This window comes from Schistocerca cancellata, chromosome 8, assembly GCF_023864275.1.
Source record: "Schistocerca cancellata isolate TAMUIC-IGC-003103 chromosome 8, iqSchCanc2.1, whole genome shotgun sequence".
NCBI lineage: Eukaryota > Metazoa > Arthropoda > Insecta > Orthoptera > Acrididae > Schistocerca > Schistocerca cancellata.
This window is the reverse complement of record NC_064633.1, coordinates 327,854,363-327,880,376: the sequence shown is the minus strand read 5'-3', so window position 1 is coordinate 327,880,376 and position 26,014 is coordinate 327,854,363. Positions and strand designations below refer to the sequence as shown.

The 26,014-nt window shown below is 43.5% G+C and overlaps 1 protein-coding gene and 1 pseudogene across 2 annotated transcripts in view; both read left to right on the top strand.

Annotated features, from left to right (window-relative positions):
* LOC126094464 (solute carrier family 2, facilitated glucose transporter member 1-like) overlaps positions 1-26,014 on the top strand; it is a 574,417-nt gene that overhangs the window by 199,733 nt on the left and 348,670 nt on the right. The gene's annotated exons all lie outside the window — the stretch shown is intronic.
* LOC126095795 (5S ribosomal RNA) lies at positions 21,437-21,554 on the top strand (annotated as a pseudogene).

Sequence of the window (26,014 nt, the reverse complement as noted above, 5' to 3'; positions counted from 1 at the left end):
TACAAATATTGCACCAAGAGATAGAGCCGAGCTGATAAAATAGCAACCAGGGTGAGGCTCACTGTACTAAGCGTGAACGACGGTGTCGTCGTGATGAGCCTCCAAGTGCAAGCGGGTTGACTAGCTGCCGCTGGCCATCCGATATTGGGGCGGCAGAGGGCACTCGCAATCCAGAATCACTGGAGGCGTGAGCAGCGGGTGCGCGCCATTGACAGAACCCCCAGCTGCCATGATGATCCTGTGGCCTGAGACCTTGGATGATATAGGTACAGCAATTGTTCACGAAGTACCCCCAACATAAGAGAGACACGCCTTCAGCTGTTTCTAATCGTCGGCACACTGGTAGGCTTCTTCTATGAACGTAGCGCACACTCCTCCACGTCAGGAGTCCGGACTGTGCGGGGTCTTCCACTGCCAGTCTTACGAGATGCAAGGGTACCTCTGTCCCTCAGACGCTGGAAAAGTCTGCCGAATAGCTTACCAGCGGGCACTCTGCGCTGTGGATGTTCTTCAGTGTAGAGGGCATGGACTCACGGGCACTGGCGTTTGCTAAACTATTGTAGAATATCATATCCACTTGTCGAATAGTAGGCTTCCATTGCTAACAATTGGGGGAAGATAGAAAATGTAAATGTACTACACCATTTGTAGGTACAAATAGCACAATAACAGTAAACACATAAGTGAAGGAAGAAGGTAAAACATCATGATACGTACCCAGATTGACAGTACTGTAGAATAAGGCGCACAAATAAGACGAAAACTGACGTTCCCTGCAACACGACTCGAACCATACAACTAACTGCAGACCACCTACTGGTAGGTAGAGTACTGTGAGTAAGACACCGTAATACTGCCGCCACATTCACGGAGCGCCAATGCAACGATTGTGCTAATATTCGCAACCAAGCGTCTCGCATTCCTCCTATAAACACACGTTTACCGCAGAAAGTACGCGTTTCCGGACGTATGTTTACTGGACATATTTTTCCTGTTTCTATGAGTGCTATCGCCTCTCTAAATATTCGACACTTTTCTTTGAACACCCTTCATATTAGTGCTCACACGCCTGGTATTTGCAACACGTATATAATTATTGTCTTCAGCTGTGTCATCTGCAATAAATATTTCAGTGTTTTCTTACTTAATTGTAGGCATATATATATATATATAATCTCCTTATGTTGATTTGTAAACAAAGATTCGCTGCTCTTTGACCAGCATTTTTTAAGTTACAGTACCATTTTTAGAAAAAATTCTGAAGTGTAAGCTGATAGAGGTTATTCCTTGTGAAATGTTGGTGGGGTAGGGGGAGCAGACTATGTGAGTAAATGTGTGAACATTTTTACACGTCGTGTTTTCGTGCTTCTACAGGATGTCTCAGTGGAAGTTCTTATCACACAGTTATAGGTACAGAAAGCTGGCTGAAGCCAGAGATAAATTCTGCCGAAATTTTTACAAAGGCACAGACGGTGTTTAGAAAGGATAGATTGCATGCAACCGGTGGCGGAGTGTTCGTCGCTGTTAGTAGTAGTTTATCCTGTAGTGAAGTAGAAGTGGATAGTTCCTGTGAATTATTATGGGTGGAGGTTACACTCAACAACCGAGCAAGGTTAATAATTGGCTCCTTTTACCGACCCCCTGACTCAGCAGCATTAGTGGCAGAACAACTGAGAGAAAATTTGGAATACATTTCACATAAATTTTCTCAGCATGTTATGGTCTTAGGTGGAGATTTCAATTTACCAGATATAGACTGGGACACTCAGATGTTTAGGACGGGTGGTAGGGACAGAGCATCGAGTGACATTATACTGAGTGCACTATCCGAAAATTACCTCGAGCAATTAAACAGAGAACCGACTCGTGGAGATAACATCTTGGACCTACTGATAACAAACAGACCCGAACTTTTCGACTCTGTAAGTGCAGAACAGGGAATCAGTGATCATAAGGCCGTTGCAGCATCCCTGAATATGGAAGTTAATAGGAATATAAAAAAAGGGAGGAAGGTTTATCTGTTTAGCAAGAGTAATAGAAGGCAGATTTCAGACTACCTAACAGATCAAAACGAAAATTTCTGTTCCGACACTGACAATGTTGAGTGTTTATGGAAAAAGTTCAAGGCAACCGTTAAATGCGTTTTAGACAGGTACGTGCCGAGCAAAACTGTGAGGGACGGGAAAAACCCACCGTGGTACAACAACAAAGTTAGGAAACTACTGCGAAAGCAAAGAGAGCTTCACTCCAAGTTTAAACGCAGCCAAAACCTCTCAGACAAACAGAAGCTAAACGATGTCAAAGTTAGCGTAAGGAGGGCTATGCGTGAAGCGTTCAGTGAATTCGAAAGTAAAATACTAGGTACCGACTTGACAGAAAATCCCAGGAAGTTCTGGTCCTACGTTAAATCAGTAAGTGGCTCGAAACATCATGTCCAGACACTCTGGGATGATGATGGCATTGAAACAGAGGATGACAAGCGTAAAGCTGAAATACTAAACACCTTTTTCCAAAGCTGTTTCACAGAGGAAGACCGCACTGCAGTTCCTTCTCTAAATCCTCGCACCAACGAAAAAATGGCTGACATTGAAATAAGTGTCCAAGGAATAGAAAAGCAACTGGAATCACTCAACAGAGGAAAGTCCACTGGACCTGACGGGATACCAATTCGATTCTACACAGAGTACGCGAAAGAACTTGCCCCCCTTCTAACAGCCGTGTACCGCAAGTCTCTAGAGGAACAGAAGGTTCCAAATGATTGGAAAAGAGCACAGGTAGTCCCAGTCTTCAAGAAGGGTCGTCGAGCAGATGCGCAAAACTATAGACCTATCTCTCTGACGTCGATCTGTTGTAGAATTTTAGAACATGTCTTTTGCTCGAGTATCATGTCGTTTTTGGAAACTCAGAATCTACTATGTAGGAATCAACATGGATTCCGGAAACAGCGATCGTGTGAAACCCAACTCGCGTTATTTGTTCATGAAACCCAGAAAATATTAGATACAGGCTCCCAGGTAGATGCCATTTTCCTTGACTTCCGGAAGGCGTTCGATACAGTTCCGCACTGTCGTCTGATAAACAAAGTAAGAGCCTACGGAATATCAGACCAGCTGTGTGGCTGGATTGAAGAGTTTTTAGCAAACAGAACACAGTATGTTGTTCTCAATGGAGAGACATCTACAGACGTTAAAGTAACCTCTGGCGTGCCACAGGGGAGTGTTATGGGACCATTGCTTTTCACAATATATATAAATGACCTAGTAGATAGTGTCGGAAGTTCCATGCGGCTTTTCGCGGATGATGCTGTAGTATACAGAGAAGTTGCAGCATTAGAAAATTGTAGCGAAATGCAGGAAGATCTGCAGCGGATAGGCACTTGGTGCAGGGAGTGGCAACTGACCCTTAACATAGACAAATGTAATGTATTGCGAATACATAGAAAGAAGGATCCTTTACTGTATGATTATATGATAGCGGAACAAACACTGGTAGCAGTTACTTCTGTAAAATATCTGGGAGTATGCGTGCGGAACGATTTGAAGTGGAATGATCATATAAAATTAATTGTTGGTAAGGCGGGTACCAGGTTGAGATTCATTGGGAGAGTCCTTAGAAAATGTAGTCCATCAACAAAGGAGGTGGCTTACAAAACACTCGTTCGACCTATACTTGAGTATTGCTCATCAGTGTGGGATCCGTACCAGATCGGGTTGACGGAGGAGATAGAGAAGATCCAAAGAAGAGCGGCGCGTTTCGTCACAGGGTTATTTGGTAACCGTGATAGCGTTACGGAGATGTTTAACAAACTCAAGTGGCAGACTCTGCAAGAGAGGCGCTCTGCATCGCGGTGTAGCTTGCTCGCCAGGTTTCGAGAGGGTGCGTTTCTCGATGAGGTATCGAATATATTGCTTCCCCCTACTTATACCTCCCGAGGAGATCACGAATGTAAAATTAGAGAGATTAGAGCGCGCACAGAGGCTTTCAGACAGTCGTTCTTCCCGCGAACCATACGCGACTGGAACAGGAAAGGGAGATAATGACAGTGGCACGTAAAGTGCCCTCCGCCACACACCGTTGGGTGGCTTGCGGAGTATAAATGTAGATGTAGATGTAGATGTAGTGTTTCACTGTTTGATGTTCATTCGCTCCACCATCTTGGACTTCTCAATTTTGCACTGACATTAGGCAGTCAAAGAATAAAATAGATAATCTTTGTTTACGATACAACATAATATAGTGAAAGTAGCGCTATATATAAAAAATCGAAAAATATGAGACCTAAAATTTGAGAAATCACGCAACAAAGCAACGATAAACGCTTATTAACTGCGGGTGACGTAGTGGGAGGTAATAATTATAGCTGTGTTTCAAAGACCAAAAATACTTAAGGACGCCAATATGTAACAATAAGGTACATATTTATTGTTCATGCTACTATTTCTGTCAATACTTATGGTAGTGTAGACACCATAATTTCAAAAACTGGTAAATATCATAGAGCATAAATTCTTTGTCTATTGTTCAACACATAATAAATAAAATTCACTGAAGATGGAGAAACTTCTCCAAAACATCTATGGGTAATAACCACGACACTTTTTTTTGTACAAGGCACAACCACATTTCATTATTCCTTATTATACATGAATTGAGTTAAACATATGCTACAGAACACACTAGATTTTAAGTACACTGTTATTAAATAATGACGACGTGGCAGAGTTGCAGAGACCTAGACGGTATGGATGATGACAATGGCCGTTTGATCCACAATGCTTAAGTAGTCAACAACAGTTCACAGTCAGCTTGACTTGCTGCAGTGGATAATTAATATTTGAGTTTGTCGCGCAAAGTCTCTTTTGTTCTGTGGAACATTGCGTACTGTATCATGAGACACTGATATCATCTACCGCGCGAAACAGCCGCGAGGAAAGGGCACGCCACTGCAGATCGGATCGTTCAGTGAAGCTCACGCACCTTCCTACGAGCCATGTAACAGGTGGTTGCAGGAAATTTCGTCGTTCTAAGCATCACAGCGTAACTCTTTCCGCTGCTATAACAAACTGGAAACGCGCAGTGATTCCAGTAGCAGAAAATACTTCCTGCGGGCTTCCAGACTATTAAAGGATGCTGTGAAAAGCATCTACTGGGCATCGCAACCTTTTAAAACGTAGCTTCACACATTACGATAATAGAAAGTTTTTGCACGCTTCGTTCTTAGGCACGACGTACGCGGACCTGGTTGCATTCGAGCAAGCCGACGGAGGTAGGCTTAAATTCGGTAGAAACGAGTCTCAAATCCTAATTTAGTTCACCTGCGATTTCCCAAAATGGCTTGATAGAATATCAGGATGTTTCTTCAAACGAGGTCACACACTTATTTATGGATTCTTCTGTCATTTCTTGGTAGAATAATTTCGTATTTAAGATGGGAAAAAGTAAACTGTTTTTGTTCTGATTTTTTTATTGTGCCATCTTCAGATATAAGCTGTCTACTTTAACTAGTTTCTTGAAGATGGCACAATAAGCCGAAAACTAGCTAGAAATAAATATTAATCAGTAGAATAAAAACAGTTTGTTATTCAACTATAAAAAAGAACACAGTCATTTTTCTTCGCCTTCTTTGTCCAGCCCGAGTTTACAGTCCAGCGCTAATGACCTCAACATAGACCGAACACCAAATCCTAATCTTCCTACCTTTCATAGTTTCCTTATATGAGGTATCGCGTAACCCAACGCCACGTGTTGTCTCATTCAGTCTATGGTGAAACGCAGTGCGAGTCTGATGACCACGTGATCATTACAGAGGGTCTCAGATACAACCCCAAGTCCATCTGGGGTATATCCTTCAGTTTGCAAACTTGAGTGAAGTCACATGACACTTGGCTGGGAAGCTCTGAGGGATAGGTTAACCAGCCCAACTACAAAGGTCTTTTTTCGCTCGTGTTGGCACTACTACTTTTTCAAATGTAAATGTTGTGTTGGAATGTACGTTTGAGTATAGGTGAGTGTGTGTGTGGATTTTGTGTCGTGTTTGGGTTGCTGATCGCAATGAGAAAGAAGGAAGAGGTAAAACCCGGTGCCGGCACGTAGCTCTCTAATTAGCACCAACGTGGGTGCCGAGCTTAACGTCACAATCTGACGACTGTATCATTATCAACAGTTTCATATAAATAGCTTCACTCCATGGGATACTGTGGGAAGATCTGGCATTTAATTTAGGGACCTGGCAGTCACTGGTGATCAGAAGCTTTACAGATCCTCCTCTCTTCCCCTTGCATGACAAATACTGAAGGTGAATATTTGTTCGACAAACATGAATCGGACGAGCTACACTTCAGCGTAAAGCACTACGGCACAAGCGTACGTTGTTGACCCCAGCTATGAAGGCGGCTGTATCCTTTTGCAATGATCTAATTTCAAAATTAAGAGAAGCTGCCGACGTGAGCCCTGATAAATTTTGGTCAACGACAATAATGATACAGGCACCAGTGTTCGCTGACAACGAGTTGTGTACATGTAATCTTTCGTAGGGTAAAGCGTCGATGAGTGGAAAAGTAAGGACGAATCAAGCAGATAATTGTATGGGTATCCCGCGACACACCCTATCTCCTGATTTTTCAAGACGGCGCTGTAGTAGTGCTGGATTTGCATTCAGGACTCGAGCTCCAAATCTCACCAGGTCATCCAGGTTTTCAGTGTTTTCCCTAAGTGAAATAACGCGAATCCCAGAATGGTTTCATTAAACGGGAGACACAGATTTCATTTACCTATCGAACTTTTGAGGTTCCTCTCTAACGTTCTTGTGATCGAATGGACTTTAAATTGTAATCGTCTTTCCTATTCTTGATACATCGTAGCTTTCGGTGTACAAATATAGTAGCAAATTGTTAAAAAAAATCTAATGACTCCTACACTAGCCATTGAAATTCTATGGTAAAATTTACAAGTATGGTCCAGTTTCTCGAAGAGAGGACTTAGGATTCTTAAAAGCGTCACAGAAGAGATTTAAAAGTGCATTCTCATCTGTTACACTCTGTGTCAACATACCAGTGGGAGGCGAACATGCAGCAGTCCTGAACCAAAGTCTTTTTTATGCTATTTACCCACAAATATCCTACCATCTGATCACAAGTGATAGTGTTAGAGACCTTATGCTGCTATTAATGACTGGCCCCGAAAACCAGCTACTACGATCATTTCATTATCTTTAACTGAACGTCTCGTCTTCCTTATAATGGAGGCCTGCTCTCATCAGTTCCATCTGAAAACATTTTTAATAATTAACTCTATTCCGAAAACAAGAAATTCGTTTTGTCACCACTGGGACAATGTTTGGAGTATGTAGACTGCACAATGCTGCCTTTCACTTGGCTCACTTTGGTTAGCTTAAATATTTATGAAGGAACATGACGACTGTATATGCATTGACGCTAGGGGTCCAAACGTCACACAGCCTGTGAGAGAAAGGTAAACAAATATGTTGCATCAGATCGTCCGTATCTGGTGATGATGAAACAAAGCAAACTAAAGTTTGGACTCCGTAGCCAGGAAACACGCTTTTTTTCAGGTAACAGTCACAGGCCGCCTAAAAGGCCAAGAAACAAGAGGAATGTAATCTACAATTTATAAACGTGATATTGGAACATTGATCTCGTATAATTATAGAGACTAATCAATCGCATATCCTACACTTTCAAGGAGGGCTTGTGGATTTACATTATGAACTAATACTGTGGAACACTATTTTTCGTTGAGACAGGGAGCGTGGGCGAGAGGTCAGGATGGCTTTGGTGCATCGTACTGCATATGCAGCAGCAATTAGAGCAGCAGTTGGCACCACAATGACAGTGAGCTGTTACAAATCGATTACTTCAAGGACCTGTAGCGTACATGCCACTGACCCCCAAACCATTTACGTTTGTGACTTCAGTGGTGTCAAGTGAGAGTTCACTAGAAGGCGGAGAGGAACTCTCTTTTGTTTTCTCATAAAAGCCGGTTCTGCCTCCGTGCCAGCGATGGCCACCTGAGGACAAAAAGGAGACCAGGCGAGTGCCTCCACATAACATTTGTGTGGCCTACACACGTTGGACCTAATCCTGAAGTTACCGTCTGCGATGCGATTTCGTGTGACAGCAGGAGCACTCTCGGTGCTTATCCCACGCACCCTGACTGCAAATTTTTACGTCAGTCTAGTGGTCCGACCTGTTGTGCTGCCATTCATGAACAGCATTACAGGGGGTGTTTTCCAACAGGATAACGCTCGCCCACCTAAAGCTAGCGTAACCCTACGTGCTCTACAGACTGCCGACATGTTGCCATGGCCTGCTCGATCACCATATCTGTCTCCAGTCATCGGAAGACAATGGCAGCGTTGTCCACAAACAGCAGTAACCGTCCCTGTGTTGACCGACCAAGTGCAACATGCATCGAGCTCCATGCCAGAAACTGACATCGGGCCCCTGTGCACGCACAATGCATGCACGTTTGTATGCATACATTCAACATTGTGGCAGTTACACTTGTCATTAGTGTACCAGCGTTTCACATTTGCAATGGCTTATCTCACGCTTGTACTGATCTGTGATCTTACAATGCAAATCAGTTAAAAATCTTATCTAGACAAATGCATTGCGGAAATTTCTTGGCCCTACATTAACTATGTTTTGATATAGCGATCTTTTTTTTTCGCAACTGTATTTTAGTTCCTGTCTTCCTCTGTAACTTTTGACCTCCTACTAACATCGTGGAAATAATTTCCTGGTATCTTGAAGCATACCCCAAATCTGTCTCTTCTTCTAGTCAGGGTTTACGATTAATTTTTTCCCTCTCCGATTCTGCGAAGATTCGTATCTCAAATGTTTGGATTCTCTTCTTTTCCGGTTTTACCGTAGTCCATAGTTCACTTCTGTACACTGTTGTAGCACACGCGCAAAAAATCTCTCTTAAATTAAGCCCTATGTTTGAGACTAGCAGACTTATTTCGGCTAGAAGAGCTTTCTGCCTGTGATAGTCTTCTTCTTGTCTCCGTCTTATTTCATAAATCGTGCGTACTGTTGCTACCCACGAACCAGAATTCCATTGCTTCGTTTACTAAATGGTCACCAATTTTGAAGTTCGTCATTAATCTTGTTTTTTCTACCAATTAGTACTTCCATCTTTCTTTGTTTTCATCACAATACAAGTTCTTCTTTAAGATGTACTCCACAACACCGAGAAATTGTTTGAAATAAATCATTACACAGCAAAATGTCGTTCATTTAGCAGCTTCTTTCTGAATACATTATGATTTAATATCAGTTTTTGTGGTGTAAAAATGTCTTCAGTCAATCAAAAGTTTACTGTAATTTCATTCAACATGACCTGTAATTCTTCTCCACTTTTAAAGAGGACACCAGTATCATCAGAGTCCTCATCCTTCATACGATTTCACCCTGAACCTTAACCTCGCTCTGCAGTATTGCTTCTATTTCCTTCACTACTCCTTCGATGTACACTATCTGATCAAAACTATCCGGACTCCCCTATGTAATGCGCAAATGACCACTAGACGACACGAGCCGAGGACCCGCCAGTACAAAATTAGGTAAGGAGCATCTTGGCATCAGTAGCGAAACAGAAACAACAGAATGAGTCAGACAGGAGAGTTCAGTGACTTCTAATGTGGGCTAGCCATCGGATGTCATCTGAGCAACGTATCAGTCAGGGACATTTCAAACCTAAAGCTGTCCAAGTCGACTGTTGGTCATGTGATAGTGAAACAGGAACCCGAAGGAACAACCACAGTCAAAACACTACCAGGCAGGCCTCATATACTGACGGTCAAGGACCTCCGTGCATTACGGAGGGCGGCTGTCAAAAGTTGTATAAAATCAGTGGAAGATATTACTCGTGAGTTCCAAAATACTACCAGCAGTCCAGCTAGAACATTGATTGTGCGCAGGGACATAATAGTAAGGGATTGGAATGGTACAGCACCTCCTCAGAAGCCACACATTTCTGTAGTCAGTTCTAAACGCTCTAGTGATGACTCACACTATATCCTCTGGAAATTCGCTGGAAGGGTCTGTATTTGGAAACATTACCTGCCATCATGTGTTGGGCCAACAGTGAGGTAATGCGAATTAATGTGAGGACATTTTAGAGCATTTTCCACAAAGCACAGTACTGTAGAGAAACGGTTTGGAGACGATAACTGTATCGACAGTGCAGCCTGTCATAAAGCAGCATCTGTGAGGCAATGGTTGTGGATATCTTTTTGTCTTGACATTCTCTGCTAAGCCTAAGAGTTATAATAATCTACGTAATAGCGTGGTCTACCTTGGGAACGCAGTACCAACATTTAGTCTGCATGGCATGGACTCGACAAGTCCCAGGAAGTTTTGTGGAGGTATGTGGCACCAGATGTCTTCCCACAGATCGCGCAATTGCCATAAATTACGGGCCGCTGCTTTGACGTGTGTTGTTCTTCTTCGCAGATGAATCACTTAAGACCACGCGTAATCAACATTTGTCGGCCTTCTTTTTCGCCCAGTATTCCTTCATAAGCAACGAATGGGCTAGCTTTCGTTGCGTAGACCATGTATGTCGGTTAGTTTTTCTCTCTTCTTCCTCAAAACGCCGTGTGTTTGTGATTTTCCTGATTTCATTTCTGTCATGTAGATTTGGAGACCCTAATTCTCTCAGGTCTTTTTCCGTCTGTTTGTGCCAGTTCGGTCTTGTAGTTTTGTTATTCAAAAACGTGTGGATTTTGTGCATTAAGCTGTTTGAGTCAATTCTTTCTAAATGCACCATAAATTTGATTCTTCTCATGAGCATTGTGTCTGTTATTTTGGAGATATTTATATATTTCTGCATTGGGTTTTGGATTATGCACACCATCTTTAGTTCTTGGTCCTAGGATTTTCCTCATTCTTTTACGTTCTTTCACTTCTAATTCCCCTTTTAGTGTTCTGTGTTGAAGGTTTAGTGTCTCAGATGCGTAGAGATCTTCGGGTTTAATTACTGTTGTGTAGTGTCGTATTTTGCAGTTCCACGAGAGACTCTTTTTGTTGTAAACGTTTTTTGTTAACTGAAACGCCGTCTCCATTTTCTGGACTCTTGATCTGACAGATTTCTTTTCATTACAATTTTCTGCAATCCATTCACCTAAATATTTAAATTCTTTTACTCGAGTTATTACCAATTTTGAGATCAGAAGGTGCATCATTGTAGCGCTATTCTGGCTTTATGACACAAAGTTATCCTACTGAAAGATCCGATCACCGTCGCGGAAGACATCAATCATGCAGTGATGCAGGTGGTCCACAGTAACATTAAAGTAGTCAACAGCTATCATGGTGCTTTGATTACCACAATAGGTCCCATGGAAGCCCAGATGAATGTCCCGCATACCAAAATACTGCACACACCGGCCTGTGTCAGCCGGCCGGGGTGGCCGAGCGGTTCTAGGCGCTACAGTCCGGAACCGTGCGATCACTACGGTCGCAGGTTCGAATCCTGCCTCGGGCATGGATGTGTGTGATGTCCTTAGGTTAGTTAGGTTTAAGTAGTTCTAAGTTATAGGGGACTGATGACCTTAGAAGTTAAGTCCCATAGTGCTGAGAGCCATTTGAACTGGCCTATGTCCGTGGCAATTTCGGGCAGCCGTTCACTTGGATTACGGCATATTCGGATGCAACCGTCGACCTGGTGTAACAAGAAACGTGGTTCTTTAGACCAAGCGTCACGTTTACATTGATCCGCGCTCCATTCTCGACGATACTGTCCCCCAATGGAAACGTAACTGACGATATCTTTGGATCAACATTGAAGAAGTTGGGGTCGCCTGCTGCAGAGCCACATGTTCAGCATCATACGCTGAACGGTGTACTGTGAAACACTTACGACTGCACTAGCACTCTACTCTGTCGCCAGATCTACCACAGATCTCTCTTATCCTGCTTTGCACAATACGCAAGCCGCCGACCTACATGTTCTGTAGTGAGGTTTATGCATCCAAGCGGTTCGCCGTCCTGCAATCACTCTCCATAGCTCCTCAAAACAGTAAGACACCAACAGCTGAACAGCCGTTCGTTTCTGAGATGATGGTTGTCAGGCGCTCAGACAATACTACCCGTCTTTTTTCAAAGTCACTTGTGTCAGTGGATTTCTTTATTTGCGGCCCGTCTCGTCTCTAGCGTGATTCTTCACTCATCGCTGTTCCGCTTACATGCCTTCTTTGATGCTTCGACTCCTCCCAACACCATCAGGGAGAATTTAATCTCGTGGTGGTCATATTATTTGGTTCATCAATATGCATCTTGGTTTGTTTAACTTCGGTCACAGCTCTTTAATGAATGTAGTGACGTAGCAATGGTTATAAAACCAGGTGATTGCCCTCTCTCGTGCAATGGTGGAAATCGGATCATGTATCTGGGAGCTTCGTCCGAATTCGCCTCGAATTTTACGATCTCCAGTCGTCCCTCCCAGGGACATCAGACAGGTGCTAACCACAGAGTGCGTGTGTGTGTCTGAGGCCTTGCACCAGCTGTTTGCGATGCCACCGTGTTTCCTCAGCTGTTTCACGCACTTTGTTGATCGACAGTTCAGAGTCTTGTACATTCGGACAGCAACAAAGAAGAATAAGGTAACAAACAATACCTAATTCTACCAACCCCTTTAACGAAATGTTCCGAGTGGTTATAAAGACTTTCATTACTTCATGTAGTGTAGACGGAAAACTATTTACCGTGCGAATACCCAGTTTTATGTAAATGATATCCGGCCGTGCGTCGCAGTATTTGCATTGGTAGTAGTGTACGTGTCATGACTTGCCGTTAGCATCAGTGTGAATTACAGTTGCAGTCAGTCAATATGGATCTGGACGAGGTGCTTTGCTCGTAAAGCTGTTTATCAAAATAGCAATAGTGCTGCTATTCACGAGTATCGATGTATCGAAGGAACAGGACGAGGTCTTCTTTTCGCACCGAGATTGAAGATTCGGAAGTTTGAATTAACTGGCGATTTGAGAATTGCTCTTCGGAGAGGCTGACGACCAATTGCGCCACAAATTCTTGAAGTGACTGTTCCCATGGCTAAGAACGCTGGACGCAATGTGCGATCTTCAACCAGTGCACGAGCTGTCACGACAGCTGAACATTCCGTGGTCCACCGTTCGAAACGTGCTGCGAGCAATTGTGAACTGGAATATTTGGTGCGGTTCTAGGCTGTTGTGGATGCAGACAGTCTTCACATTGAGCAACGTTTGTAGCCTGGAACGAAACATGGTATACAAATGTTACCCTCTGATGTGGAAATTAAAATATGTTTCTTTCAATGGTTTATTCGATTTTTCACTTCCGCAAGTCCTTACTAATGTCACCACAAAGTTTCATTCACCTACGGTCACTAGTTTTTCATGGGGACGCTCTCACGTAACTAAAGCGTAATTATAACCACAATGAATCTGTAATTTCAACAACTTGGTGAAGATGCGATCTACTCCACAGTAAAGCATGAGGAACCGATTTTAGTACTAAAGGAAAGAACAAGAAAGTAGGAAGATAAGAGTTCCAATTCCGTCCATGATGACATCAGACGGGATATAAGATCGGATTGGAGAACGACGAGAAAGGAAATCTAGAGTGTCCGTATCCAAAGTAATCTTAAATGATATATAAAACATAAACTTGGTTCTCTGGACGGGGACGGAACTCCACACTTCTGGACAGTGAGACCACTGTTCTAACCACTGTGGCTTCACCAGCAGAGACTTATCACTTAGCAAAAGGAGATGATATACATTATCTTAGTGTTGCTTCAGAATCGTGTTCTGGCTCGATTGAGACGTTAGTGTGATTTGTTTTAAAATTGTTCTCATTTAACAGAGACACTTTACTGTGCTCCCTCCCTTCCTACTGCCATTTGGCAAGATATTTTCGCAGCGACACCAGCTGCCCATCCATGTTGCCAATGTCATTAACAAAACATGTATTACATTTACGTTGCTGTGTTCCCAAGTAAGTTCGTATATTAAACCTCAGAGGCGTACCCTGCATTTGGCAGTTTGGAGATTCTAGTAGCATGTAAGTAGCTACAGTGACCACCAATTAGACGGTGGAGAGGTTTTCTGTTAAGGAAAAAGTAGTTCAGATTTCCTTTCGGGTAATCGCATTTATGTTTTCTAAGATTTCCTTGTGAGAAAATATTCTGTCAGTGATAGTGTCAGTCAGCGAGACGATAAATCTAGCGATTCCTCTTTCCTTCCTTCTTGTTGCAGTACGTGTCGATAAACTCGTCCGTGCGAAACACTTCTTTGACTTGTTGCACTGACCATTAACTTGTGGGATTTCCTGATTAGGGAAATTTGTTGTGTTTCAGTATCTCAATCGACATGTAGATAATACCTTTTCATTCATAAGTGTGGCAATACTCCACAAGCCACCCAACGGTGTGTGGCGGAGGGCACTTTACATGCCACTCTCACTACCTCCCTTTCCTGTTCCAGTCGCGTATGGTTCGCGGGAAGAACGACTGCCGGAAAGCCTCTGTGCGCGCTCGACTCTCTCTAATTTTACATTCGTGATCTCCTCGGGAGGTATAAGTAGGGGGAAGCAATATATTCGATACCTCATCCAGAAACGCACTCTCTCGAAACCTGGACAGCAAGCTACAGAATCGAATCCTGCCTCGGGCATGGATGTGTGTGATGTCCTTAGGTTAGTTAGGTTTAAGTAGTTCTAAGTATAGGGGACTGATGACCTAAGATGTTAAGTCCCATAGTGCTCAGAGCCATTTGAACCATTTTTGAGCAAGCTACACCGCGATGCAGAGCGCCTCTCTTCCAGAGTCTGCCACTTGTGTTTGCTAAACATCTCCGTAACGCTATCACGCTTACCAAATAACCCTGTGACGAAACGCGCCGCTCTTCTTTGGATCTTCTCTACCTCCTCTGTCAACCCGACCTGGTACGGATCCCACACTGATGAGCAATACTCAAGTATAGGTCGAACGAGTGTTTTATAAGCCACGTCCTTTGTTGATGGGCTACATTTTCTAAGGACTCTCCCAATAAATCTCAAGGTGGCACCCGCCTTACCAACAATTAATTTTATATGATCATTCCACTTCAAATCGTTCCGCACGCATACTCGCAGATATTTTACAGAAGTAACTGCTACCAGTGTTTGTTCCACTATCATATAATCATACAATAAAGGATCCTTCTTTCTATGTATTCGCAATACATTACATTTGTCTATGTTAAGGGTCAGTTGCCACTCTCTGCACCAAGTGCATATCCGCTGCAGATCTTCCTACATTTCGCTGCAATGTTCTAATGCATCAACTTCTCTTTATACGGTCCAAGCACGTTAATGTGACCACGGCCTATGTTCGCTGTCAAAGTGCAATAATCACTCACAGACGACAGAGGCAGCACTAGCAGTGGAGGGTATATAAAGCGTGTCCATGGGAGATGGGGGGGGGGGAGGGGGAGGGGAGAGAGAGAGAGAGAGAGAGAGAGAGAGAGAGAGAGAGAGAGAGAGAGTGTACAGTCGTCGTCATAACACGAAAACGGAGCGATTTATCTGACGTTTAAAAGGGCATGATCATTGGCTTCCGGGCCTAGGACGAAAGTACATTTGTAAACTGTTCGCTTGCAGCCATGGGAAAATGGTACTTTCCAAAACCGGCGCCGAAGCAGCTGAGGTGACCACGGGCCCTGGATGATCGAGGTGCACGACTGCTGCGGAGATGGGTACGGGTGAATAGACGTGCAGCTGTTGAACAACTGACCGCCCAGATGGAGGCAGGGGCTATCAACAGTGTCTCCTTAACGACTGTTCAGCAAACGTTGCTGCGTGTGGCCTTCTGCAGCAAGTGCCTGCTGTTTTGCACCCATACTGACTGCTGTTCATCGGCGACGAAGGCTAGAATTTGCACGCTAATACCGCAACTGTACGACACTGAGTGTCGACAAGTGGTCTTTTAAGATGAATCACGGTTTATGTTACATCGGACTGATAGAAAACGCCCTGCAGCAATCGTCGGAAGAGTCCAGGGAAGAGATGGGAGCTTTGTAGTCTGCTGAATGTTTTCGTGGCACTCTCTGGGTGATCTTGTCATTCTCGAAGGCACAGTGGGTCCTTGAGGAGCACGTCAACCCCTACATGCCGTTTGTTTTTCCCCGGCACGATGGCATTTACCAGGCAGCTTGTAGTGTACGCGCGTCATTCGAACAGCATATAATTTTAATTAATTATTGTGTTTATACTGGTTGCTGGTAAGGAGGAAATTTAGTTATTAATATTTTATTAATAATCTCATTCATAAGCAGGCATATTACAGTCGTCACAGTTGCTCAAGAAAGTTATAATTAAGCTTTACTTGTTTAATCAGAATCAGACAATGACTCTCCTTGTCCGCAGTCTCGAAGTTTCGAAGCGATCTGCAACCCTGTGTAAATAAAATGTCTTGGTTTTTCTTGCGTTGCGTAGTCAGTCGGGAAACCTCAGATCAAGTGGAAAGTTTGCTTTGATAGAGTTTAATTATCTGATGAAATAATGCTCTTGGATCTAATAATTGCAGGTTCTTTTCCAATTCATCGGAAGTTCCCTTCTGATTACCAACGAAACGACACATCCGAGCAAATTTCCAATTAGAGAATACATACATAATTAAATTCGTTACAGACCTTTGATGTAAATGCTCAGTTTATATTCTCTTGATTAGCATACAGTATATTTCCAATCTCTTCCTTCCAGTAATCTCGATAGCAAAATTACAATTATTCAATGCGGCTATTCGGCACGGAGAAAATCCTAGAAGTCCTCTCAACACACACCAGAGAGAAAATATTACAAAGAGTAATTATGCGCTCATGGAATAGTAATAGTACTGTACTACTTTTCGCATCGATTCTGCGAGTATATAGATGATCAAGTAGGAATCGTAATTCACTCATAGAATTGTGCAGGGATAAATGGTAGAATATAAAGAGATATTACAAGCACCAGGAAGAATTTGCCGTACTACCCTCGCCACCAGATTCCCAAGTTTTAAATCCAATTGAGAATCCGTGCAGCCACCTCGATCGAGCTGTAGACGTCATGGATCGTCAGCCGAGAAACCTAGCGCAGCTTACCACGGCAGTGGAGTCGGTATGGCTCTACATACCTGTCGATACGGCTCCACATCCCTCTTGGTACCTTCCAGAACCTCATTGACACTCTTCCTGTAAGACTCCCAGCGGTCCGCTCTACAAAAGGTGATTATTCAGACCTTCGGCAGGTGGTCACATTAATGTGACTGGACAGTAGATCCATATAAGCGTCTAGATCAATTGATGATAACATTGCGTTTACCATTTATTTCCGCAGTTTTCTGCATTGAAACGATACTGCTGTTCATAAAATAAGACTAGTAAAGTTTATTGCTATACTATATAAATTATTGTTCATGAGCCGCTGTGGCCGAGCTGTTCTAGGCGCTTCAGTCCGGAACCGCGCTACATCTACGGTCGCAGGTTCGAATCCTGCCTCCGGTCTGGATGTGTGTGATGTCCTTAGGTTAGTTAGATTGAAGTAGTTTCAGTCTAGGGGACTGACGACCTCAGATGTTGAGTCCCATAGTGATTAGAGCCATTTGAACCATATTGTTCAAGTAACATTGTCATCCATTAAGTAAATATTAGACCCGACCGTACAGCCGATAGCACTAAAGCGCTTGCTTCTGATAAACAGGGAGGCGATCCAGCCCCAGATCGGATCTGCTTCGCAGATGAACGACGCTGGATTTGGGTTTTTAGGCAGTTTTCCACATCCTACTACATAAATACCGGGCTGGTACCCATGTTCCGCCTCAGATGTACATTACACAAATACGTTATTACACTTGAACGTAAGATCTACTCTAGACGCAGACAGCTGCACGCAGGTTCCTTCCTGGGAGGAGAGGCGGCGTCAGGAAGGGAATGCGGCAAGTAAATGTCACTCACACTGCCAAAAAAAGGGAAAAAGCAAAATGAAAAGAATGTTACGTTAAATCCGCCTCGGTAGCTGCGCGGTCAGCACAGAGGATTGCTGACCGAAGGGGTCAGTCTTCGATTCCCGGATGGGTCAGAGGTTTTCTCAGCTAGTGGACTGCAGTGTTGTGTTATCCTTACGTTCGTATCATCTGAATTGACATTCCACTCTTGAGGCGGCTGTATGCACACGTCCCGAAAGCCAATAAGTTAAAAAAATTACATTAATATAGCTAACTTTCTATACCTACATAATCTATGGTGTCCAAATTCTGCATTTGTGTGTTTAATGGCTCATTAAGATCTTTCCTGTTGTATGTTTATTAATATTAAACGAGAAGGGTCTTGCAACAGAGCAGGTATTATTGTTTTGGCCATCAACGCTAAGATTGGTTCGATGAAGCTCTCCATTCCTATCGCATGACTGGTGCATCCGACATCGGCGAGGCTCTGTCCTACATTCTCATTCCAGGCCTGCACTTCTAGCACCTCAAGTCGTAATATGCGCTGAAACATTGAATCACTTCATTTTATTATGCCCCAGTCTCTTTTCCCTTCGCCTCGTTGCAGGATATCTTTGTTCCTTAAGCCATCCATCCATCTAATGTTCAACAGTCTCTTATAACACAACGTTTCAGACGTTATTTACGTCTCCCCCAGTAGTCCATGTTTCGCACCCGTACAGAGCTGTTTTTCAAACACAGCTTTTCATAAGCTTTTCTCTGGTCTCGAGGTTTGTATTTTGGATGCCGGTAGCTGCTTCTTTCTAAGCCCTTCTGGCTTGTGCAGTTGTCGCTACTGTGCCTCTTCTTGTATCTTCCTTCTTATCTACTCTACTTCTGAGCTAGCAAAATTCGTCCGTCTGTTAAAGAGTCTGTTGTCCTCACCTAACGTTTTGCCATCAAGCATGTCCACCTGCTACGCACACTATTATTTTAGTGTTAATATTATAGCCATCAGCAACCGCATGTTCCACTTCATTAACCACCCGTGTCAGTTCTTGTTCAGAAGGACATTTTCACTATGTAACGGCCAGTGGCCTTGCCACGCTGGAAATACCGGGCCCGTTAACACTGGGTGCAGCGGGTGTCGTTGGCTCGGGGACACCCCACGTCGGCGAAGTGGCATCTAATTGAAAGACTTGCACCAGTCCAACTCCAATACCGCTTTATCATTGTAACCATGTAGGGGACAATGCACTATTTTGAAATTTCCTGGCACATTAAAATTGTGTGTCGGACCAGTACTCGAACAATGGCCCCTGTATCCTTGATTCTGCTGATGTATGCTTCGAGTTTCTGTGAAGTTTGTTTAGAAAGTAAGAGATAGGCACTGACATAATAAAGCTGTGAGATGCAACGAGAGTTCTTTCTCGATAGTTCAGCTGGGAAAAGCATTGGCCGCCGATTCGGATTGCAGTACGGCACAGAGTTTTAATCTGCCAGGATGTTTCCAAATTAAACTGATCTCTACATTACTTATTAGTGATCGAAATACGCCTCTAGTCGCGAATATCTAGTTCTCCACTTCTATCCCCGCTTGATCACCCGTAATATCGTTTAATTCAATGTAACTAATACTTTAGGCTTTACTGCTTGGTATGTAGTCTTCGTCGGGCCACTTCAGGTATCGAAATTCGACTTTCGACCATATCAGTTGGATTACCCGTTGTTTCATCTAGGTGCTTCCTCACAAGGGTACCGAGTGAGGTGGTGCACAGCTGAAGCAGTGCATAGACGCTCGGAGGGAGTCTTATGTCAACACCTGTTAACGAGTATGAAGCTATCCTTCCCCTAAAAAGTACGCGGCCAATTGCCATTCCCTCACTTGTCCTAACAGAACTTGACTCCAGCTCTAATTATCTCATTCTCGAAGGGACATTAAATACTAACCTTCCCTCTCTACGACAAAGGTTACCGAAATTCAAAATATCTAAATAGTGTAAACTCTTGAAACACGACAAATGGCCTACAAATAGCAGATAAATTCCAGATCTAATGCAAAACGTAGTAAACGACTAAAGCATACGAGTAATTCTTTGTTCCTGCTTAGCTGGTCACATAAACGAGGGAATGCAGGACTGTCTACTTCAAGAACGAGATTCAGATGAGAAGGTAGCCTAGATACCTTTCCTTACCTTGGAGCCAAAAGCACTTAACTGGGCTTTACAATGAAATGCACAACAGGATGCACTTGTGGGCAATAAGTAATTAGAACTCTCGTAGGTTTGGGACAACTTAGTCTATTGCGTTGCAACCTACGTATGAAAGTGGGTGAGGACGCCTATGCTCCACCCCGTCCCTTCCCGCCGCCACTCTCCACCCCGAACAGCTTTCGCCATGATACAGTTGCTGAATACAACGCTAAAGTACTACGAATCACTAACGCTAGGTTTTACAAATATTTGTTGGATCAAACAAAAATGGGAAAATTAACATCGCAAAATTTCAGCGAGAAAAAGGGCTTAATTTACTTACGACAAAAAGTAGACAATCTTCCTGTGACCTATCACAGTCTCTTGAAAATATGGTAGATGTAACTGAAAGATAGGTCACGGATCTGCGTGACAATCCCCGGATGAAGTGTTACAAGCTGCATCGTTGTAAACGGACGCACGACTGTGATGGGGGTGATATGTCCATTAGATTGGCTACAAGCTCTAAACGTCACGTTTGGTAATAGTTGATGTAGTCGTGAAATGGAAACACGAGCCAGTTAAAACCGGCAGTTTCGACTTCAGAAATGAAAAGCATTCACACATATGGATCGTCGATGATTTCGAGGCTTTGTGAAGTGAAACCATGAATGTTAGCAGGCAGTTATCACAGAATTTCCACTGGAACATCCCATTAACCATTACTAGTATAGTTAGTTGAGAGGATTTTAGATTTGGAGCCCTTTCGTGAACTGCAACACAATAACCAAAGCATAAAGACATACGGTTCTGTGTGGGCTGTTCAATTAGTGACAAGACAGACTGCATTGTTAAGCGCAGTAATTGAGTTTCAGGTGCTCTTCTGTGTACGGATGTCACTGGAGAGTGCTCAGTTGATTGAGCGACACCAGCACACGTTTGTTCTTGCGCTTTCTCATGTCCAATGCGCGGCCTGTCTTTGCCACCCACTGTAACAAAAGAACGGATTTCCCGCTAAATCATGATTGCTTTACGACGTGAGCCTTTCCAAAGCCATCTCTAAACGCATTCATTGTCTCTGTCATTGTTGGCCCTGTCTGTTTGTGCTCACATAAACATGTCACTTACCGCTCATCGAGAGTGTAATAACCTGTGTCCGTTCACATCAGCCGTGGTGTCACTACTGAAACCATGGAATACTGCAACAAAATAGTAGAATAGTGACGACTGGCTTTCGTCTGGTTCTAAGCAGGGAACTCAACAATGCAACTATTAATTTCCCCCACAATACAACGTCGGGTAACGGCCTTGCCGCAGTGCATACACCGGTTCCCGTGAGATCACCTAAGTTAAGCGCTGTCGGGCGTGGTCGGCACTTGGATGGGTGACCATCCGGGCGGCCATGCGCTGTTGCCATTTTTCGGGGTGCACTCAGCCTCGTGATGCCAATTGAGGAGCTACTCGACCGAATAGTAGCGGCTTCTGTCAAGAATACCATCATAACGACCGAGAGAGCGGTGTGCTGACCCCACGCCCCTCCTATCCGCATCCTCCACTGAGGATGACACGGCGGTCGGATGGTCCCGGTAGGCCACTTGTGGCCTGAAGACGGAGTGATTTAACAATACAATGTCGAGTGGTTACGGGCACTTCTCGGACACCCTATAAAACACTAAAGTTCAGTAGTTTAATGTGTACGATGATCTGACATTTAACAGCAGTCACTAATCAACAAAATGCACGTTAAACACCTGGAATCAATGACGCTTGGTTATCAAATGTCACTGAGTTACGTAATATACGAGAACATACGATGTTTCTCTGCCACGATACAACAGTGCACGAATGCGTGTTTTTAGTTTCTGCTAACAGAATGTATCTTCCTCTCTGTGAACTGATAAAATACGAAGTTTTCCAGCATAGGATAAAATCAGCACTTGCTGTTAGACGTCGCCATACGAAGTTTTTGTGGGACCTAACGATAATATCACATTCTTCGAGACTTATCGTCACCTACTTCCCTTCTGATGTTGGCAGTTCACTGAGGAGTCTTCAATTCATCCCCACACAGATCAGATATTCCGCAACCAGCTGTCTTACTTACTGATCACCCAGACGGAACCGTGCTGAAGGCAATGCAGAAATCAGAAACACTGGACTCGCATTCGGGAGGACGACGGTTCAATCCCGCGTCCGGCCATCCTGATTTGGGTTTTCCATGATTTCCCTAAATCGCTCCAGGAAAATTCCGGTATGGTTCCCTCGAAAGGGCACGGCCGACTTCCTTCCCTGTCCTTCCCTAATCCGATGAGACCGATGACCTCGCTGTTCGGTCTCTTCCCCCAAACAATCCAATCCAAGAAATCAGAAAACAACGCTATCCACACCATTCGGGTCCTCAAGAACCGAAGACTGAGCTGGGTTATACACTGTTGTTGCTTACAGACCAGTGTACGTTCTTCGAAAGGATTCGTCAGCGCAATACCAACGGTGCGAATTACGTATTGCCGGCCGGAGTGGCCGTGCGGTTCTAGGCGCTACAGTCTGGAGCCGAGCGACCGAGAATACAATACATGCTTCTGACCACTTGACTGCTCTTATCCCTTTCCTTTCCTCTTGTTAGTCTAGAGATCGCAAAAATTAATCACCTAATGTACGCTTAACTGAGTTGTCAATATTGTATTCAATGCGGTGTTACAGAATCACCGGAAGACATCTCCTGACACGTTCTGATTGTACAATTGCTGGTTTCGGAATTAAAGGGAAATCAGTGAGTTACGTTTGCGGAAAGTGGAAAAGATGCTGATTTAAATGGCGTTGGGAGAAAGCAAATGACAGCGGTGGAGTTCAGAACTTACTTCACGGAAACAGCGAGGTCGTCGGTCGCTCGCGTGACGCGTTGAAACTTGTTGACTCACGATGAGACTGCTGCTACACGAGGTGTTACATCGTCGAAGAACGCGGGCTTCGGAGGCTCTCCCGCCATGCAGCGTGAGGCAGCTAAGCCAGGCCATCCCAAACATATCAGAATGAATAAATACAGCGAGGTGCGGTTTTCGGCAAGTTATAGCGGACGATGTGGGGAATTTCCTGAAGCTCACAAGTAATTTTGATCGTTTTATACTCTCCGAATTAGGACACCAACTTTTTTTCTAATGGAAATTTGTACCTTTTTGTGGCACTTGAGAGAAGCGCCTAAAAGAACTTGAACGGCATAACATGTATCAAAATGACGGTGCCGCAAACCGCTGTCGCTCCTCAGGAGAAGAGGTTCCACAGAAGGCTGCCCTGTTATACCAAATGCAAGCAAGCACGTAACACAGGTAGGGTTCGTGTGTTTATTATCACGGCAATGATACCAAGTGCTCGGAGTGTTGACATTCAACATTGCTACACGCTATAGAGTGATTCTGGAGAACGATTCTGCACATCTAATTTCATTTGGAATTAACGGCAGCACAGGCCCGTGTTATATGGCATTCCATGCCTTCGGGAGTCTCCGCTGTTTCCTAATAGACGTCTTGTTTTAATGTTCGCAATATATAAAAGAATAATTGTACGAACTTGGTGAGTGTGCAGATTATTGTGCGTTTTCTGAACGACAGTTCCAGGGCTTTCCAAATGTTCTCTTAAGAGGGTCTGTCACTACAAATACGGAATGGGAGGGTCATGTTGGTATCACACTGATTACCTTATATCCAGTGGGATGTCTTCCAATAACTGCGACAGCAGCGTATTTTAGGAACTCGAAATAATTGAGTGTATTTAGATTCCCATCAATAAAACAGGGATGAATGATGCGGGTCTTGGAAAATACGCACCAAACGTTGATAGACCAAAAGCGTTTTTTTTATTCACATTTTTAAGTCAGCGTGGATTTTCAGCAGACGATTAGTGCCTAATGCGAAGATTGACTTGCCCATGGTTTTTAAAAGATGCTTCTTAAACAAAATTTTGTATGGATGTGCAGCATCACTTCGCACTTTTCATAGATAACATTCGGAGAACTGTAACCAATTTCGGAAGTCATTGCGATGAAGCTGAAGATTTAGCAAAATGAAGAGTATGAAACGCAGTCGAATGTAGCGTTCCAAAAACATTCGTTTGGTTGATCCCTCTCGTACTTCAGAGCTGCCTCTTTAGGGACATTTGCATCGTGTGTTACTGCTGCTAAATTGTTAGTTTCACTTCTTTTATCAGTTGCTCTTCACTTCTTAGGCGTATTTATACTCCAAACGTATTGTTTCTAGAACTTTTTATAATATTTGTAAAGACAGTTCGTGCGTGCCTGGCTAGATCTGGATTATCCAAAATACAACCGCACCGCTACTCTAATAGCTTGGCGGGCACTCGCTATTTAAAAAAAAAATCACTTTTTCGACTGTCGTTCAAATTGTGAATGTCGCCATAGCCTTAAGAGCAAGTTATCTCATTACTACAGTAGCAGAACAAGGACTTATGGGCTTCAAGCGCACTGGTAAACACAAGAACCGTACCTGAGTTACGAGCTTGCTTATATTTGGTATAATAGGGCAGACGTTCATAGAACCTCTTCTCCTGGCGGCGTTACAGTTGTTCGAGGTGTTGTTATCTTGATACTATTAGATCAAGTCTCACACGTGTTATGTCACTGAAGTGCTCTAAGAAGCTTCTTTCAAATGCCAGGAAAAAGTGTCGCAATTCGGCGTCTGTAAACGAAAAAATTACTTGCGGACGTCAGGAAATTCACAACGTTTTCCGGTATAGTTTGGTGAAAACCGCACCTCGATATATTTATTCGTTCTGGATATACTTTGGGTAGCCTGTCTTAGCTGCCTCATCCTGGATTCGTAGTTAGCAGACGTTGTGTGGATAGAGTTGTTGTGGAGTATGGTGGTGGGGAAAGCACATTATTCATGATTCATTGCTATAAATACGTTGAACGAGATTTGTAATTTTTATTTGCTACGTTTGAGTTGTGTTGGGGAGGTGGACTGGAGGGGTTGTGACAATCCGTGTTACTTCCGCGATGAATGACGAAATAGCTTTGAGATTTGACAACAAGTGCCACTTGCTACTAGTCAGTGTTGTGTTCCAGGTTTCTTCAAGAGTTATGTTGAACCGATACCTCTCGTTAAGCACCCTTCTTTACCGGTAGAATAAAAAGTGAAAAAATACTTAAATCTGGTAAACATTATGCACTGTATTAAGAAATGTTTGCCTCAGGAAGGACACGTCTCAAATGCGATGACATGAAGCGTTTGCTACCTTAAAACACATCAAATTGGAATTAGTTCTCGTGTTGTATTTCATCACCTTCATTACCCTTCGTGTGCCACCGCTCTTTATCTTCGCTTTCTGATGTATCAGACCTGGTGGCTATTGTACATCTTCACTGGTTGAAAGCATCTCGGCCATGAAACTACTATAATGATTTTCTTGTAAAAGGTAGTAATGAGTAGTTAATCGGACTTCATGGAAAAGAATGTCCAGATTCGACTGTGTGCACGTTACACTCCAACGATATGACGCGATCAGTCATTCTGCTCTCAAACAGAGCTCAATCCTAACATATCCTTCTGAAACATGAAACTCACGGAACAAAATTAATGTACGTATTCTCGCTAAAGGGATTCTGCAAATGATTGCAGACACGTTTAGCAGAAAGGTGAAGATTATTATTTAATGAATGAGGAAGTATATGGAGGGGATACACTCACCTTCATCGCTTCGCAAGAGAAAATTGAAGTAATTACAAGAAGAGGAATTTTTCGCTTCCCAAGTGTTGTTTGATAAAACATTAAAAGAACAAACACTGGTAACAGTTACTTCTGTAAAATATCTGGGAGTATGCGTACGGAACGGTTTGAAGTGGAATGATCATATAAAATTAATTG